The sequence below is a fragment of the Oncorhynchus tshawytscha genome, linkage group LG02 (genome assembly GCF_018296145.1).
Source record: "Oncorhynchus tshawytscha isolate Ot180627B linkage group LG02, Otsh_v2.0, whole genome shotgun sequence".
NCBI classification, from domain to species: Eukaryota; Metazoa; Chordata; class Actinopteri; order Salmoniformes; family Salmonidae; genus Oncorhynchus; species Oncorhynchus tshawytscha.
In genome coordinates, this window is record NC_056430.1 from 7314644 (window position 1) to 7327612 (window position 12969).

At 45.6% G+C, this 12969-nt stretch overlaps 1 protein-coding gene across 1 annotated transcript in view; it reads left to right on the forward strand.

Annotated features, from left to right (window-relative positions):
- Nucleotides 1–12969, forward strand: part of LOC112236857 (glutamate receptor-interacting protein 2) — a 100370-nt gene that overhangs the window by 632 nt on the left and 86769 nt on the right. The gene's annotated exons all lie outside the window — the stretch shown is intronic.

Genomic DNA, 12969 nt, shown 5'->3' on the forward strand with positions numbered 1-12969 from the left:
TCTGCAGTGGATTATCTAGAGAACTAGACTACAGCACACCAGACTAGAGCACATCAGACAGACAGGACAGACTAGAACACAGACTAGAGCAGGACAGACTAGAGGAGGACAGACTAGAGGAGGACAGACTAGAGGAGGACAGACTAGAGGAGGACAGACTAGAGGAGGACAGACTAGAGGAGGACAGACTAGAGGAGGACAGACTAGAGGAGGACAGACTAGAGGAGGACAGACTAGAGCACATCAGACGGACAGGACAGACTATAACACAGACAAGAGCAGGACAGACTAGAGCAGGACAGACTAGAACACAGACTAGAGCACATCAGACTAGAGCACATCAGACTAGAGCACATCAGACTAGAGCAGGACAGACTAGAGCACAGACTAGAGCACATCAGACTAGAGGAGGACAGACTAGAGCAGGGCAGACTAGAACACAGACTAGAGCAGGACAGACTAGAGCAGGACAGACTCGAGCACATCAGACTAGAGCAGGACAGACCAGAACACAGACTAGAGCAGGACAGACTAGAACACAGACTAGAGCAGGACAGACTAACTACAGGAGGACAGACTATAGGAGGACAGACTAGAGCAGGACAGACTAGAGCAGGACAGACTAGAGCAGGACAGACTAGAGGAGGACAGACTAGAGCAGGGCAGACTAGAGCAGGACAGACTAGAGCAGGGCAGGCTAGAGCAGACTAGTGCAGGGCAGACTAGAGCAGGGCAGACTAGAGCAGGGCAGGCTAGAGCAGACTAGTGCAGGGCAGACTAGGGCAGGCTAGAGCAGACTAGAGCAGGGCAGGCTAGAGCAGACTAGAGCAGGCTAGTGCAGGGCAGACTAGAGCAGGCTAGAGCAGACTAGAGCAGGGCAGACTAGTGCAGGGCAGACTAGAGCAGACTAGGGCAGGCTAGAGCAGACTAGAGCAGGACAGACTAGAGCAGACTAGTGCAGGGCAGGCTAAAGCAGACTAGAGCAGACTAGGGCAGGCTAGAGCAGACTAGTGCAGGGCAGACTAGAGCAGACTAGGGCAGGCTAGAGCAGACTAGAGCAGGACAGACTAGAGCAGAGCAGATCAGGGCGGATTAGAGTAGAGCAGTACAGAACACAACAGAGTAGAGCAAGGCAGACTAGATTAGGGCACAGTAGAGCAGGGCAGAGCAGAGCATAGCAGATCAGAGTAGAGCAGAGCAGAACACAGCAAACTAGAGCAGGGCAGAGCAGAGCAGAGCAGAACAACGCTCCCAGCCCTCAATGTGTGGAAGAATAAGAGGTCTCTGATACACCCAGACAGGCAGTATCTTACAGGATCTGATTCATGCCTTCTATGTGGGTCAGCTTATGCAAAAGGCTGCACTAGACATGCACAATCATCTGATGTTAGGGCAGTAAAAGATGCAGATTCTATTTATTGTCACTGGCTATGCACCGATAGTTTATGACTGGCTCTATTCAGTAGTGTGGTTAAACCATAGAGATACAGTATATAGTAAACTCTAGACACTGTTATGTGTTATTTCAGTCCCATTCTATTCAGTTCCCTTCTATTCAGTTCCCTTCTATTCAGTTCGCTTCTATTCAGTTCCCTTCTATTCAGTTCCCTTCTATTCAGTTCCCTTCTATTCAGTTCCCTTCTATTCAGTTCCCTTCTATTCAGTTCCATTCTATTCAGTTACCTTTGATTCAGTTCACTTCTATTCAGTTCCATCTTCAACATGATTTAAGGATTAAGTAAGAACATGTCAGGTCCCGTTGGTATCCTTCACTATACACTGTACATACTGTAGCAGTTCTCCCAGAATTAAACATCTTCAAAAATGTTTTCCTACTGTATCATGGTTCTTGGCTTTGTGTTGGTGTGTACACTATGTTATGTTACTGTGAGGATTATATCATATCTTTGCATGGGTTGGTACACGCTACACGCTACACGGTAAATGCTACATGTTCCAGGGAGAACACAAGGCCTGTACCACAGTTTTTTGTTTCCCTTGAAGCCTTTGTATTTATTTTATTTTATTACTAATTTAAAAAATATATATACTTTTACCCCTTTTTCTCCCCAATTTCTTGGTATCCAATTGATAGTTACAGTCTTGTCTCATCGCTGCTACTCCCATACGGACTCGGGAGAGACGAAGGTCGAGAGCCATGTGTCCTCCGAAATACTTCCGAAATATGACCCAACAAAGCTTCTTCACACAATGCCACTTAACCCGGAAGCCACACTAATGTGTCGGAGAATCACCGTGCACCTGGCGACCGTGTCAGCGTGCATTGCGCCCGGCCTGCCACAGGAGTCGCTAGAGCGCGATGGGACAAGGAAATCCCTCCTCTTGCCAAACCCTCCCCTTGTGAAGATGGCACCGAAGGAGATGGCAGCATCGCGACTAGCTCTTAGAAAACTTTGCAGTATTTTGTTTTTTTTATATACTATTTTTTACATTATTAGCTCAGGAAATGTTTTGTGTCATTACATACAGCCGGGAAGAACTATTAGAGCTGTGGTAAACTCACCAGAACTTCCAGCATTACGACCAGAAATATGACTTTAATGAGCAGATCATTTGTTCAGTCTCCCCAAAACAATTGAACTTATTCCAGAGCCTGACACAAAACATCGCCGGCAGAGGAGAGGCACTTGAGGCGGCCGGCTGGTTCGACTTAGGAGGCACGCACACCACCCACCGCTTCCGAATATATTACTTGCTAATGTTCAGTCTTTGGATAACAAAGTTGATGAGCTTAGAGCAAGGATTTCTTTCCGGAGAGCCATCTGAATAATTGTCTCTCCGGGAAGCACAAGGGCGGGGGGGGTGTTTTAATGATTAACGACTCATGGTGTAACTCTAGGAACATACAGGAACTCAAGTAATTTTGTTCACCCGACCTAGAGTACCTCACAGTTAAATGCCGACCGTATTATCTCCCAAGAGAATTCTACTCTGTCATCGCCACGGCCACGGCCCTCAAAGAACTTCACTGGACTTTATGCAAACTGGAAACCACATATCCTGAGGCTGCATTTATTGTAGCTGGGAATTTTCACAACGCAAATCTGAGGACTAGGCTGCCAAAATTCTATCAACATGTTGACTGTCCTACTTGCCCGACTAAGACTCTCAACCATTGCTATTCAAATGGGATACTTACAAGGCCCTCCCCTGCCCTCCTTTCGGCAAATCTGACCACAACTTAATCTTACTCCTCCCGTCCTATTGGCAGAAACTCAAACAGGAAGTGCCCGTGCTTCATACTATTCAATGCTGGTCTGACCAATCGGAATCCATACTTCAGGATTGTTGATCATGTGGACTGAGATATGTTCCGGGTAGCGTGCGAAAATAATCTAGACACAAACACAGATATGGTGACTGAGTTCATAGGGAAGTGTATAGGAGATGTAGTACTCACTGTGACTATTAAAACCTACCCTAACCAGAAACCGTGGATAGATGGTAGCATTCGTGCGCAACTGAAAGTGCAAACCATCGCATTTAACAATGGCAAAGCGACTGGTAATATGGCAGAATATAGACAGTGTAGTTATTCCCTCCCCAACGCAATCAAACAAGCTAAACGTCAGACACAAGACAAAAAGTTGAAGTTGGAAGTTTACATACACCTTAGCCAAATACATTTAAACTCAGTTTTTCACAATTCCTGACATGTAATCCTAGTAAAAATTCCCTGTCTTAGGCCCGTTAGGATCACCACTATATTTTAAGAATGTGAAATGTCAGAATGATAGTAGAGAGAATCATTCATTTCAGCTTTTATTTCTTTCATCACTTTCCCAGTGGGTCAAAAGTTTACATACACTCAATTAGTATTTGGTAGTGTTGCCTTTAAATTGTTTAACTTGGGTCAAACGTTTCGGGTAGCCTTCCACAAGCTTCCCACAATAAGTTCCGTGAATTTTGGCCCATTCCTCCTGACAGAGCTGGTGTAACTGAGTCAGGTTTGTAGGCCTCCTTGTACGCACACACTTTTTCAGATCTGCCCACACATTTTCTAAGGGATTGAGGTCAGGGCTTTGTGATGGCCACTCCAATACCTTGACTTTGTTTTCCTTAAGCCAACTTCGTAATTATGCTTGGGGTCATTGTCCATTTGGAAGACCCATTTGCGACCAAGCTTTAACTTCCTGACTGATGTCTTGAGATGTTGCTTCAATATATCCACATAATTTCCCTTCCTCATGATGCCATCTATTTTGTGAAGTGCACCAGTCCCTCCTGCAGCAAAGCACCCCCACAACATGATGCTGCCACCCCAGTGTTTCACGGTTGGGATGGTGTTCTTCGGCTTGCAAGCCTACCCCTTTTTCCTCCAAATATAACAATGGTCATTATGGCCAAACAGTTCTATTTTTGTTTCATCAGACCAGAGGACATTTCTCCAAAAAGTCAGATCTTTGTCCCCATGTGCAGTTGCAAACTGTAGTCTGGTTATTTTATGGCGGTTTTGGAGCAGTGGCTTCTCCTTGCTGAGCGGCCTTTCAGGTTATGTTGATATAGGACTCGTTTTACTGTGGATATAGATACTTTTGTACATGTTTCCTCCAGCATCTTCACAAGGTCATTTGTTGTTGTTCTTGGATTGATTTGCACTTTTCACACCAAAGTATGTTCATCTCTAGGAGACAGAACGTGTCTCCTTCCTGAGCGGTATGGCAGCTGTGTGGTCCCATAGTGTTTATACTTGCATACTATTGTTTGTACAGATGAACATGGTACCTTCAGGCATTCAGAAATTGCTCCCAAGGATCAACCAGACTTGTGGAGGTCTTGGCTGATTTCTTTTGATTTCCCCATAGTGTCAAGCAAAGAGGCACTGAGTTTGAAGGTAGGCCTTGAAATACACCCACAGGTACACCTCCAATTGACTCAAGTTATGTACATTAGCCTATCAGAAGCTTCTAAAGCCATGACATCATTTTCTGAAATTCTCCATGCTGTTTAAAGGCACAGTCAACTTAGTGTATATCTGTATATGTGTACAGTGATTTCAGAACGTATTCACACCCCTTGACCTTTCCCACATTTTGTTGTGTTCCAGACGGAATTTAAATAAATTAACATTTTGCCTCACTGGACTACACCCAATACCCAACTTTTAAATTGTTTTTATTTGGCATGAAATCATTTAACCTTTATTTAACTAGGCAAGTCAGTTAAGAACACATTTTCTATTTACAATGACGGCCTATCAAAAGGCAAAAGGCCTCCTGCAGGGGGAGGAGCTGGGATTAAAAATTAAAAATATAGGACAAAACACACATCACGACAAGAGAGACATCACAACACTACATAAAGAGAGACCTAAAACAACAACATAGCATGGCAGCAACACATGACAACACAGAGTGGTAGCAACACAACATGACAACAACATGGTAGCAACACAACATGGCAGCAACACAACATGGTAGCACCACAAAACATGGTACAAACTTTATTGGAAACAGACAACAGCACAAAGGTCAAGAAGGTAGAGACAACAATACATCACACAAAGCAGCCACAACTGTCAGTAAGAGTGTCCATGATTGGGTCTTTGAATGAAGAGATGGAGATAAAACCGTCCAGTTTGAGTGTTTGTTGTGCAGCTCGTTCCAGTCGCTAATTGCAGTGAACTGAAAAGAGGAGCGACCCAGGGATGTGTGTGCTTTGAGGACCTTTAACACAATGTGACTGGCAGAACGGGTGTTGTATGTGGAGGATGAGGGCTGCAGTAGATATCTCAGATACTAGGGAGTGAGGCCTAAGAGGGTTTTATAAATAAACATTAACCAGTGGGTCTTGTGACGGGTAAACAGAGATGACCAGTTTACAGAGGAGCATAGAGTGCAGTGATGTGTCCTATGAGCATTGGTGGCAAATCTGATGGCCAAATGGTAAAGAAGATCTAGCCGCTCGAGAGCACCCTTACCTGCTTATCTATAAATTATGTCTCCGTAATCTAGCGTGGGTAGGATGGTCATCTGAATCAGGGTTAGTTTGGCAGCTGGGGTGAAAGAGAAGTGATTACGATAGAGGAAACCAAGTCTAGATTTAACTTTAGCCTAAAGCTTTGATATGTGCGGAGATAAGGACAGTGTACCATCTAGCCATACTCCAAAGAACTTGAATGAGGTGACTACCTCAAGCTCTAAACCCTCAGAGGTAGTAATCACACCTGTGGGAAGAGGGCCATTCTTCTTACCAAACCATGTGACCTTTGTTTTGGAGGTGTTCAGAACAAGATTAAGGGCAGAGAAAGCTTGTTGGACAGTAAGAAAGCTTTGTTGTAGAGCATTTAACACAAACTCCGGGGAGGAGCCAGCTGAGCATAAGACTGTATCATCTGCATATAAATGAATGAGAGAGCTTCCTACTGCCTGAGATATGTTGTTGATGTAAATTGAGAAGAGCGTGGGACCTAGGATCGAGCCTTGGGGTACTGCCTCCTGAACAGCTAATCAAAGGGCTAGCCATCCCCTCTTTTACGCTGCTGCTACTGTCTGTGAATTATCTATGCATAGTCCTTTTAACTCTACCTACATGTACACTACTGTACACTACTGTTCAAAGGTTTGGGGTCACTTAGAAATGTCCTTGTTTTCCATGAAAACATACATGAAATGAGTTGCAAAATGAATAGCAAATATAGTAAAGATGATGACAAGGATGTAAATAGTGATTTTTAAATAAAATAAATAATCAGTTTCCTCCATTTGCAGCAATTACAGCCTTGCAGACCTTTGGCATTCTAGTTGTCAATTTGTTGAGGTAATCTGAAGAAATTTCATCCCATGCTTCCTGAAGCACCTCCCACAAGTTGGTTTGGCTTTATGAGCACTTCTTACCTACCATACAGTAGCTGATCCCACAACAGCTCAGTAGGGTTGAGATCCAGTGACTGTGCTGGCCACTCTGTTATAGACAGACCACCAGCTGACTGCTTCCTTGCTAAATAGTCATTGCATAGTTTGGAGTTGTGGTTTGGGTTATTGTCCTGTTGTATGAAGAAATCGGCTCCAATTAAGCGCCGTCCACAGGGTATGGCAAGGCGTTGCAAAATGGAGTGATAGCCTTCTTTCTTCATGATCCCTTTTACCCTGTACAAATCTCCCACCCCATCATATTGCCTCCACCATGCTTGATAGATGGCGTCAAGCACTCCTCAGCATCTTTTCATTTTTTATGTGTCTCACTAATGTTCTTCTTTGTGATCTGAACACCTCAAACTTAGATTTGTCTGTCCATAACACTTTTTTCCAATCTTCCTCTGTCCAGTGTCTGTGTTATTTTGCCCATCTTAATCTTTTCTTTTTATTGGACAGTCTGAGGTATGGCTTTTTCTTTGCAATTCTGCCTAGAAGGCCAGCATCCCGGAGTCGCCTCTTCACTGTTGACATTGGGGCTGGTGTTTTGCGTGTACTATTTAATGAATTGACCAGTTGAGGCCAGTTACTAGACACTCTAATGTACTTGTCCTCTTGCTCAGTTGTGCGCCGGGGCCTGCCACTCCTCTTTCTATTCTGGTTAGAGCCAGTTTGCGCTGTTCTGTGAAGGGAGTAGTACACGCCGTTGTACGAGATCATCAGTTCATTGGCTATTTCTCGCATAGACTAGCCTGGACTAGCCTTCATTTCTAGCCTGGACTAGCATTCATTTCTAGCCTGGACTAGCCTTCATTTCTAGCCTGGACTAGCATTCATTTCTAGCCTGGACTAGCCTTCATTTCTAGCCTGGAATAGCCTTCATTTCTAGCCTGGACTAGCCTTCATTTCTAGCCTGGACTAGCCTTCATTTCTAGCCTGGACTAGCCTTCATTTCTAGCCTGGACTAGCCTTCATTTCTAGCCTGGACTAGCCTTCATTTCTAGCCTGGACTAGCCTTCATTTCTAGCCTGGACTAGCCTTCATTTCTAGCCTGGACTAGCCTTCATTTCTAGCCTGGACTAGCCTTCATTTCTAGCCTGGACTAGCCTTCATTTCTAGCCTGGACTAGCCTTCATTTCTAGCCTGGACTAGCCTTCATTTCTAGCCTGGACTAGCCTTCATTTCTAGCCTGGACTAGCCTTCATTTCTAGCCTGGACTAGCCTTCATTTCTAGCCTGGACTAGCCTTCATTTCTCAGAACAAGAAGAACGTTTTTTGTTTCTGGCCATTTTGAACCTGTAATCGAACCCACAAATGCTGATGCTCCAGTTTAGTTTTATTGCTTCTTTAATCAGAACAGCAGTTTTCAGCTGTGCTAACATAACTGCAAAAGGGTTTTCTAATTATTAAATGATAAACTTGGAGTGGCTAACAACGTGCCATTGGAACACAGGAGTGATGGTTGCTGATAATGGGCCTCTGTACGCCTATGTAGATATTACACAAAAAAATAAGCCGTTTCTAGCTACAATAGTCATTTACAACATTAACAATGTCTACACTATATTTCTGATCAATTTGATGTAATTTTAATGGACAGAACATTTGCTTTTCTTTCAAAAACAAGGATATTTCTAAGTGACCCCTAACTTCTGAACGGTACTGTACAGGTTACCTCAATTACCTCAACTAATCGGTGCCCATTGACTCTGTACCGGTGCCCCCGCCCATTGACTCTGTACCGGTGCCCCCGCACATTGACTCTGTACCGGTGCCCCCGCACATTGACTCTGTACCGGTGCCCCCGCACATTGACTCTGTACCGGTACCCCCCTGTATATAGCCTCCACATTGACTCTGTACCGGTACCCCCTGTATATAGCCTCCACATTGACTCTGTACCAGTACCCCCTGTATATAGCCTCCACATTGACTCTGTACTGGTACCCCCTGTATACAGCCTCCACATTGACTCTGTACCAGTACCCCTGTATATAGCCTCCACATGGACTCTGTACCAGTACCCCTGTATATAGCCTCCACATTGACTCTGTACCAGTACCCCTGTATATAGCCTCCACATTGACTCTGTACCAGTACCCCTGTATATAGCCTCCACATTGACTCTGTACCAGTACCCCTGTATATAGCCTCCACATTGACTCTGTACCAGTACCCCTGTATATAGCCTCCACATTGACTCTGTACCAGTACCCCTGTATATATCCTCCACATTGACTCTGTACCAGTACCCCTGTATATAGCCTCCACATTGACTCTGTACCAGTACCCCTGTATATAGCCTCCACATTGACTCTGTACCAGTACCCCCTGTATATAGCCTCCACATTGACTCTGTACCAGTACCCCTGTATATAGCCTCCACATTGACTCTGTACCAGTACCCCCTGTATATAGCCTCCACATTGACTCTGTACCAGTACCCCCTGTATATAGCCTCCACATTGACTCTGTACCAGTACCCCCTGTATATAGCCTCCACATTGACTCTGTACCAGTACCCTCTGTATATAGCCTCCACATTGACTCTGTACCAGTACCCCTGTATATAGCCTCCACATTGACTCTGTACCAGTACCCCCTGTATATATCCTCCACATTGACTCTGTACCAGTACCCCTGTATATAGCCTCCACATTGACTCTGTATCAGTACCCCTGTATATAGCCTCCACATTGACTCTGTACCAGTACCCCTGTATATAGCCTCCACATTGACTCTGTACCAGTACCCCTGTATATAGCCTCCACATTGACTCTGTACCAGTACCCCCTGTATATAGCCTCCACATTGACTCTGTACCAGTACCCCCTGTATATAGCCTCCACATTGACTCTGTACCAGTACCCCTGTATATAGCCTCCACATTGACTCTGTACCAGTACCCCTGTATATAGCCTCCACATTGACTCTGTACCGGTGCCCCTGTATATAGCCTCCACATTGACTCTGTACCAGTACCCCTGTATATAGCCTCCACATTGACTCTGTACCAGTACCCCTGTATATAGCCTCCACATTGACTCTGTACCGCCACCCCTGTATATAGCCTCCACATTGACTCAGTACCGGTACCCCCTGTATATAGCCTCCACATTGACTCTGTACCAGTACCCCTGTATATAGCCTCCACATTGACTCTGTACCAGTACCCCCTGTATATAGCCTCCACATTGACTCTGTACCAGTACCCCTGTATATAGCCTCCACATTGACTCTGTACCAGTACCCCTGTATATAGCCTCCACATTGACTCTGTACCAGTACCCCTGTATATAGCCTCCACATTGACTCTGTACCAGTACCCCTGTATATAGCCTCTACATTGACTCTGTACCAGTACCCCTGTATATAGCCTCCACATTGACTCTGTACCAGTACCCTCTGTATATAGCCTCCACATTGACTCTGTACCAGTACCCCCTGTATATAGCCTCCACATTGACTCTGTACCAGTACCCCTGTATATAGCCTCCACATTGACTCTGTACCAGTACCCTGTATATAGCCTCCACATTGACTCTGTACCAGTACCCCTGTATATAGCCTCCACATTGACTCTGTACCAGTACCCCTGTATATAGCCTCCACATTGACTCTGTACCAGTACCCCTGTATATAGCCTCTACATTGACTCTGTACCAGTACCCCCTGTATATAGCCTCCACATTGACTCTGTACCAGTACCCTCTGTATATAGCCTCCACATTGACTCTGTACCAGTACCCCTGTGTATATAGCCTCCACATTGACTCTGTACCAGTACCCCTGTATATATCCTCCACATTGACTCTGTACCAGTACCCCTGTATATAGCCTCCACATTGACTCTGTATCAGTACCCCCTGTATATAGCCTCCACATTGACTCTGTACCAGTACCCCTGTATATAGCCTCCACATTGACTCTGTACCAGTACCCCTGTATACAGCCTCCACATTGACTCTGTACCAGTACCCCTGTATATAGCCTCCACATTGACTCTGTACCAGTACCCCCTGTATATAGCCTCCACATTGACTCTGTACCGGTACCCCCTGTATATAGCCTCCACATTGACTCTGTTCCAGTACCCCTGTATATAGCCTCCACATTGACTCTGTACCGGTACCCCTGTATATAGCCTCCACATTGACTCTGTACCAGTACCCCCTGTATATAGCCTCCACATTGACTCTGTACCAGTACCCCCTGTATATAGCCTCCACATTGACTCTGTACCAGTACCCCTGTATATAGCCTCCACATTGACTCTGTACCAGTACCCCTGTATATAGCCTCCACATTGACTCTGTACCAGTACCCCTGTATATAGCCTCCACATTGACTCTGTACCGGTGCCCCCTGTATATAGCCTCCACATTGACTCTGTACCAGTACCCCCTGTATATAGCCTCCACATTGACTCTGTACCAGTACCCCTGTATATAGCCTCCACATTGACTCTGTACCGCCACCCTCTGTATATAGCCTCCACATTGACTCTGTATCAGTACCCCTGTATATAGCCTCCACATTGACTCAGTACTGGTACCCCTGTATATAGCCTCCACATTGACTCTGTACCAGTACCCCTGTATATAGCCTCCACATTGACTCTGTACCAGTACCCCTGTATATAGCCTCCACATTGACTCTGTACCAGTACCCCTGTATATAGCCTCCACATTGACTCTGTACCAGTACCCCCTGTATATAGCCTCCACATTGACTCTGTACCAGTACCCCTGTATATAGCCTCCACATTGACTCTGTACCAGTACCCCTGTATATAGCCTCTACATTGACTCTGTACCAGTACCCCCTGTATATAGCCTCCACATTGACTCTGTACCAGTACCCCTGTATATAGCCTCCACATTGACTCTGTACCAGTACCCCTGTATATATCCTCCACATTGACTCTGTACCAGTACCCCTGTATATAGCCTCCACATTGACTCTGTACCAGTACCCCTGTATATAGCCTCCACAATGACTCTGTACCAGTACCCCTGTATATAGCCTCCACATTGACTCTGTACCAGTACCCCTGTATATAGCCTCCACATTGACTCTGTACCGGTACCCCCTGTATATAGCCTCCACATTGACTCTGTACCAGTACCCCCTGTATATAGCCTCCACATTGACTCTGTACCGGTACCCCCTGTATATAGCCTCCACATTGACTCTGTACTGTAACACCCTGTATATAGCCTCCACATTGACTCTGTACCAGTACCCCTGTATATAGCCTCCACATTGACTCTGTACCAGTACCCCCTGTATACGGCCTCCACATTGACTCTGTACCAGTACCCCCTGTATATAGCCTCCACATTGACTCTGTACCAGTACCCCCTGTATATAGCCTCCACATTGACTCTGTACCAGCACCCCTGTATATAGCCTCCACATTGACTCTGTACCGGTGCCCCCTGTATATAGCCTCCACATTGACTCTGTACCAGTACCCCCTGTATATAGCCTCCACATTGACTCTGTACCAGTACCCCCTGTATATAGCCTCCACATTGACTCTGTACCAGTACCCCTGTATATAGCCTCCACATTGACTCTGTACCAGTACCCCTGTATATAGCCCCCACATTGACTCTGTACCAGTACCCCCTGTATATAGCCTCCACAATGACTCTGTACCAGTACCCCTGTATATAGCCTCCACATTGACTCTGTACCAGTACCCCCTGTATATAGCCTCCACATTGACTCTGTACCAGTACCCCTGTATATAGCCTCCACATTGACTCTGTACCAGTACCCCCTGTATATATCCTCCACATTGACTCTGTACCAGTACCCCTGTATATAGCCTCCACATTGACTCTGTATCAGTACCCCTGTATATAGCCTCCACATTGACTCTGTACCAGTACCCCTGTATATAGCCTCCACATTGACTCTGTACCAGTACCCCCTGTATACAGCCTCCACATTGACTCTGTACCAGTAGTACCCTGTATATAGCCTCCACATTGACTCTGTACCAGTACCCCTGTATATAGCCTCCACATTGACTCTGTACCGGTACCCCCTGTATATAGCCTCCACATTGACTCTGTTCCAGTAC